Consider the following 7,763-nt stretch of genomic DNA (forward strand, 5'->3'; position numbering starts at 1 on the left):
TGAAAGTCACTACTATAATAACTTCAGAATGATCCCAAGAATATACAAAGCAATCTCTTCTCCCAAGTAACAAGTGGTGGGACAGGAGGAAATGGTTTCAAGGTGCACCAGGGGAGGTTTAGGTCTGGATATTGGGAAACATTTCCTCACTGAAAGGCTTGTCAAAATTTGGAACAAGTTGCCCAGGGAAGTGGTTGAGTCACTATCCCTGGATATATTTAATGTATACCTGGTGCAGATGTGGCACTTAGGGACAGAGTCCTTGGTTAATGTTTGGACTTGGTGATGTCAAAGGTCTTTTCTAACATAAATAGTTTTATGATTGTATGATTCTAGATTCCTCAAATTTAAGACAGAAAACATTAGAAAAAATCAGAAATTTGTCTATGATTTATATTGCAAGACAATGTATTTCCTTCGTACATCTTCTGTATGTACCTTACATCTCCCTCCAGTACTGTTGAGGGAGGCAATTTTCTCTTAATTTTCAAAGACACAAAGAATTTCCAGATGGCAACAGGCTTATTGTGAATGAAGTCTAAATATAAAACCAGTGGGAAAGTTGCAATCACAAAACAACCAGACGTGATTCCTTTATGATCCTGCAGTTAATGCTGCACTGATTCATGGTGTCCCTGCTAAGGATATTTCCACAGATGTTTTGAGCAATGAGCAAACAGCTCCTCTGGGGCTCTGGAGGCAAGTGTCCAGGTTGCCACGTGGACATATTCAACCACTAGACAATTCCTCAGAGGCTTTGTCCCCCTCCCTGCAGCTCTGGCCACTTCAGCCATTCTTCTTCCTTCCTCTCTTGTTCCCTACAGTCCTCCATATAGCCCCTACTATTACAAGCAGTAATTTCTGTTGACTGCATTTACACATGAATTATGATCCCTAACTCTAATTAGGTTCTGCATAAATTTTTTTGTATATCACAGATCTGAATTCTAGCGAAATAGTTTCATACAGCTTTCCCAAAAATTGACTTGGATGCACATCTATTATTTTCCAGATCACACTATTTATGAATCATCTATCACTGGAAATGAAAAAGAAAGCAATTGCAGAAAACTATTATTTTATAAACTCTTTTCCTGACTGAATTTAGCAAGAAAATTTCTTGCAAAGTCTTTTTCCAGGGCATCTATAAATGCATTGGGAGCCAATTTTATCTTTATAAGTGTATCTCTTATATTGCCTGCCAGATCTTAACATCACCTCTCATGTGAAATAGACCTTTAGCTATACTGCACTAAACCTAAAGGTTCACTAGATCACCTGCAATGTAGGCCTCTAGCTTCAACAGTATTCCATTCCAGTGAACATCTCCTTTCAATGTCTGATTTCATTTGATGCATTTTGCTGTGTTAAAATATTTGATTTTCCCAATATCTTTCTGGTATAAAAACTAGAAAATTCTTCAGACATAAAGCCAAAAATTGGCTTTTATGCTATACAATATTTAGTGATGACAAAGATTTTTAAATTATTATATAACTTATTGCATAATAAACAAATAAAAAACTTGAGCACCACTAAAAGTTCTGTCAAATGCAGAAAAAAACCCAGCAGCACCCATAATGTTTATTTTTGTCTGTTTGTTTTTAATTAGCAAAAGAACATTTTAAACTATACATGCATGTGTAAGTTTAAAAAACTTCTAACTACACAGTACATTTCATCTGTGGTACATTTTTCTTCTAATGTGGTAAACTCTAGATTCAGAAAAGTAGCAGACATCTTGACTTCACTTCTAGTGAAACGGATATAAGTTGCTAACTTAATGAATAAGAAACACCCTCCCTATCCACCAGTTGATTATCCAACAAAAGAGGTCTGTAATTACTTTGTAGAGATGTCCTTCAGTAATATAAATTAAAAAATAAGAAATTGTACTGTATCAAATTTTAAATTCAGATAAGTAACAATACTTCCCAATACAGTCAGAAAAGTGAGAGTTACTTCAAATTAGATTTTATTTTTCATTTCAAATTTAAAAAAAAGTGTGTCTCTGCAACACCTTCATTAAGCATGTTTTGTTACTGTAAAATAGTTTAAAAAGCCCCACATCTCCTCTCCAGCCCCATCCTCCTCCCCCACCCCCAACAGTTACAGCCAGCCAAATATGCATTCATTTTCCAGTTTGTTATCCATGGGCATTTTTTTTGTTATTGGATACAAATCTCTAATAGAAAACAGACAGATATACTGCTAAAACTTTTCACGTGGTAATAAACATAATTCAAGCTGCCATTACATCACTTCCCAACAATATAAACATTTCTTATTTCAAGGAACAGGGTCTGGCACTCTACTCACAATAAATCCTCTCCACTCTGCAAGCAGACTCATTCATGTGAAGCAGTAAGGCATAAATCAGGATTAGTAGCGTCCAAACCAGTAAGTGCATGATGCTGGTTAAGGCTGATGATTGCTGTTTGAAGGGTAAACTACTCTACCACACCTCTTCGTCTAATAGACTTGTTCCTGGACAACATCTAAATGACAATTTTCATGATACTTGGAAAAAATTCCCAAGTCTTTGCAGAAAAGATGTATTAGGAAATGACCACCTGACAAGAGAGAAGGCTCTGAAGCCTTGAAATGCGCAGAAAACTGATATCATTGAGGGCATGCCTGTGCATTGCTGTAGTCAGTCCATCTAAAACCAAAAGCAAAATGTGGAATATGATCATTCATCAACAGCAGCTCTGACCCTCCAGTGAGGGAACAGCTACTGCAGGTTTGACAGAAGGCCAGCTCACACCAAGCCACCAGAGCAGGCTCTGACCCTGGCAGTCAGTACTATAAGAGGAACTGGGTGAATGCCTACTTTCCCCAAGTAGCTTGTTCACTGAAATCAGCAATTTTGCGACCACTGAAACTCTTCTCAAATTTGTATCTAATTTGGCAAGAAAATCTGAATGAGGGTAAGAAATGTTTATTGTTTGTTTCCAAGTAATGTATTGAGACCACATTAAATTATGTTTGATTTTCAAATAAAAAAAAAGTTTTTTAGAAGCAAAAAACTAAAAAAAACCCAAAAACCCAAATGAGCAATTTTGTTTCAGCCAAAGAGAACATTTTGTTAAGCTGGAGGAAAAGTGTTGAGGGTCGCTGTTCATAAAGCAATTGGAAACACTTTCATTCTAGATCAGCAGAAATTACATGTTGAGTGTGTTTGCATTCATGCACCTAACCAAAAAATCTGTTGTTTGCACAGCTGCATACAAAGAAGTCTAGAAGGGCTGCTGGCATATTCAAAGAACATTGTCTATACCTTCACCCTTTACCCTTTTTACATCTCAGCCAAACCTCCTCCACCACCCCCAAGATATCACACTTTACTCAGAATCTGTTCCTTGCTACAGGTGATCACATACAGATCTTTGAACTTCTGTGTTAATGAGCTCAAATGTTACAATCTCTTGGGTATTAGCAGTAATATTGATTATCATTACTACACATAAAATGACTGTATCCAGAGGCCCATTGTTTTAGGTTCCAGTCCTTTACAAAAATAGCCACCCACTCTTGTGCTTTGTCCTTATCCTTCCCATCCTGTCTCCTTTACTGATTTCTCAACATCTTTATTCCACCACTGCAAAGCATTAGTAGTAATATGGCCCTTATGAATACATCTTGTTCTGTGAAATGTAGAAACAAAGAGTAAATATGTATATTTTAAACCCATGCCTTTTTCAAGTAGTTTTTACACTGTCTAAACTGACTGAATCCTTAGTGCAATGTCTACTCCTAAAAAACATTTCTCATATAAGATGTTAATATGTCTTAAAGTATTAGCAGCGTCCAAACCAAAAAAAAAATTGATTTTTTCACTGGAACAGAATAACTTTTCAGTAGAGAGGCGCTACAGTTGAGAACCATCACTCACCAAAAACACAAAAAAAGAGATTTTGAGACTCACCAACTATCTCAAGGCAAATGCCAGCTCACCAGTGTACCTTTCTTGGTACTCAAAAGACTGCTAACTTTATTCAATATTCTAACAAAAAGTGTCCTCCAGGAAAAACCTTTCTCACTTTTACCCTTAAACCATAATAGTTTCATCAAAACTAATCCTCTGTCAGAGTTGGTGTTGACAAATCACAGTTAGACACAAAAAGAATATTTTGAAGTTCCTTTGAAACTTAATAAATCACTCATTAGTATTCTTCCAGATCAAGACAAAGGAAGAGTATTTGAAAGGGGCAAGAAAATACAATGCAGACCAGAAACAAACAATATTTAGTGAAAAACAAGACAGAAGTTGAGTTCATGTGCAGTACTCTGATAATTACAATTACCACCTTGTCATTAATTTAGGAAATTAATCAATTTTCACATCACCAACAACATTTTTGAAGATAAACTTTCACTGAATTGTTCCAAGAAGCCATGCTTTTCATGTAGGATCAAATCATCAGAAGAGTTAATGTTAAACAAAAGCTTTCAGGTGGTGCAAATTATTTTTCCACACTCCTGCAGGGAGAAGCAAGCAGCCCTACCCCAGTTGTCAGGGTAGTACTTTGCATGGTTTCACTGAACACCTTCTGCCATATGAAGGCAGAAAACAGCATTAGCCTCCAAGATGATTAGCAACAAATGTGCTTCATTTAGGTCTTCCCTATTCTCATCTGACATCTGCACATAAAACTGTGTGTCCCCAGAGTTAACTTAGTAAGATATATATAATTTCCACTTACATTATAAGTAGGAAAGTTTGGGGATCCACATAAAACTTTCATACAAGAAGTACCTAACCAATCAAGGCACACTGGCAGTGATACCAGTATGGATCTATTTGCAGAAAAGATTCACTAAAGAATGAAGTGACCTGGGATCTACAGAGCCTTATTGTCAATCAGCCTCAGGCCAAACTATGGTAAACATTGTGCTCTGCCCTGTCTTTTGAAGCCATGACTCCATGAAAGAAGCAGGAGTCTTGGAACTGAGAAAAGAGTATATTAAAAGTTTGATCCCAGTCTTTCAGCTGTTGGAAGTGGTTTTATTAAAATCTCCATCAATGACCTGGAAACAGAAGAGAGAATTGAAGCTGCAAAGTCCAGAGGTGATGATCTGAGTAGTCAAGGAATGAGGACTTCAGAAAACCTCACAGAACTGAGAGACAGAGCAAAAAGACAGCAGAGGCCTCTTATTGTAGATGCAGCTAACATAAGACAATTAGAAAAAATAGTCTTGACACGCATACTTATTGTTAAACTTGGAGTTGTAACTAGGGAACAGCACTGGTTCATCACCAACAGTTGCCCAAACTAATCTCATGTTTGAAAAGGAAAACTCAGGGGCAGCATGTGGGAGCTTTCAGTAACCATGAAAGCTGTGCATAAGCTGGAAACCCAACTGTTCACCAACACCTGCAACAGAAGAACTGAGGAACAGTCAGTGTCACAATTAGGTAGAAAACAGGCAAAAGAAATGCCTTTAATTGGGGGTAATTCAGGCGTTTATTGCCAGAGGAGGTGGAGGAATAGATTTGAATGGTACCACATTCAAAAAAACATTGTACAAATTAATGGATAATGTATTTGGAAATGGATTTTAAATGTATAGGACAGGAAATGTACACTCCAATAAAAAATTATGGATGCTTAATGGAATGTCAAGAATGAATGAGAGGAATTGGCCAGGTTTTTTTTTCTCTCCTCATTGTGATCTCCAGGTCCTATTTCCAGAGCCTGAATTAGGGCAGATGGATCATTTGTCTGGCCCAGTCTGGCCCTTCTTACTTTCTTAATTCTTTTATCCACCAGCAGCTAAATGGAAATGGGTTTCAAAAGTCATTGGAAAACCAGACATGATTTCCTTGAAATTAGGCTTCCTCTGCTCTGTAGTACAGCTGATTCTGCACTGCAATTTTAATGCTAAAATTCAGATGTTTTGCATCTTCTCTGAAACTTGAGAATAGTAGGGATCAACCACAAATTTACCTTTCAAAACTGTGTACTGAAAGCAAGACTAATTTCTACTGTTTAAGTGACATAAATGGAAGTACAGCAAAGCTTAATTTTGTCTCAGTGTTTCCATAAAAAAAAAATCAAAATTGTTTTTAAAGCAAAAAAAATTGCCTAGATACACACATAACAAAAAATTTACTGTATGTGTACATGCATTAAAAAAAATTGATTACACCATCTAATATCTCTTCTTTTTAGTCAGGTCTCAGGTCTTATTCCTACTGACTGTGCAAGTCTTCCACAAGGAGGTATTATTTCCTTCTGTCTGCCTGCTGCTGCCTGTTCCCCTCCTTCCTCTGAAACTTTTCATAGGACCAGTTTCAGCCCTCCAGAACCCTCACACAAACCTGCTGGACAATCACAGCCTTCTGTCAAAGTTCCCTTCAGCTGCAGTGCCACAGCATCCATCTGTTCCCAGATTTTTTTGTCAGCTGCTTGCATATACCTTCTTCCTCTTATTCTTCCTGGTTTAAAATTATCCCAGCATATTTTTGTTTGGTCGGTTTTATTGTTGGGTTTTAAAATGTATTGCATGATCTTGTCTTTCATAACTACTAGTCTGTAAAAGCTGTTTGGAACCAGTGCTTACAGCGCCCAAAAGAGCTTCACCTTTTCTAATCTGTAATTGCAACTCCCCAATAAAAGAAGGTATTCCACTGAAGGTATTTCATTCATGTAAATAAAGTAGTTTTTCATTACATTTAATTAAAAAAAAATTCTTAGTGGGGCAGAAGGCAATAGAAAATTCAGAATTTAGTCACGGAAGCTACATTTCCTAAGGATTGTTCTGTCATCAACTTCTGAATAACTGAAATGCATCCGTTGCTCTTGAAGCGCTTTTCTGAGTGTCTCAAATAGTCCCTGAAATTTGCCATCTTCATAGCAGATCTTTTTATCACACTTTCCTTGCAAGACTGAAGCAAATTTTACCAAGTCAAGTTGCTTTTACCTGATGGGAATATGCAAATACACAAATGCCCAGTAGGAGCCTGTGAACTTCTAAATGAGGATGCTATTGTTAATAATAAGAAAAGTAAAATACTGATATCAAGAATATAGAAGTTTTATGTTTATGTTAAGAGGAATAAATATTTAAAAAGTTTTTTATACATAGAAATAAATGCCCCTTCTTATATGCCCATGTTAGACATTGGTAGTGATATATGATTTATGAAGCTGCATACCAGAATAATGACAAAACCAACCAACCAGGCTCAGGTCAGAATGGAAATTAATTTTCAAGTTGTTATTTCTTTCTTATACACAGATTGATAGACAGTTGATTTATCCCTGCAGACTATCCAGTGATAATAAAAACACGTGGATCAAACAATATTATCCTTACCACAGCAGACAAAAATTTATTATGAACCTTGATTCCATGTGGGACTAAATCCAGCCCTAGAATTAATAGTAACACATAAGCTGCTCAAATTACATTTTGCTAAGGATTCAGAGTACAAATTGCCCAATTCAAATACAGAAATGTAAAAATAAAGTCTAGAAACAGATTTATTGTGAATTCATTTCCCATTACCAGGAAAATGAAATTGATTAACTGCCCAATGTATATCTGCCAACCTTCAGGCCCTCAGGCAGTTATCAACACAGATTCCTGACATTTAAAGCATGCATTAACATTGCAATTGTATGTATACACTAAATCAGAGAAGTACACAATGCTTGGATTTTTTAGCTATGCTTATATGGTCATGTGAATCCACCCTGTTTTGCTCATGTATTGTATATTTGGGCTATATGTGCAAGTAGGGAAACAGAAAAATC

The sequence above is a fragment of the Molothrus ater genome, chromosome 3 (genome assembly GCF_012460135.2).
Source record: "Molothrus ater isolate BHLD 08-10-18 breed brown headed cowbird chromosome 3, BPBGC_Mater_1.1, whole genome shotgun sequence".
NCBI classification, from domain to species: domain Eukaryota; kingdom Metazoa; phylum Chordata; class Aves; order Passeriformes; family Icteridae; genus Molothrus; species Molothrus ater.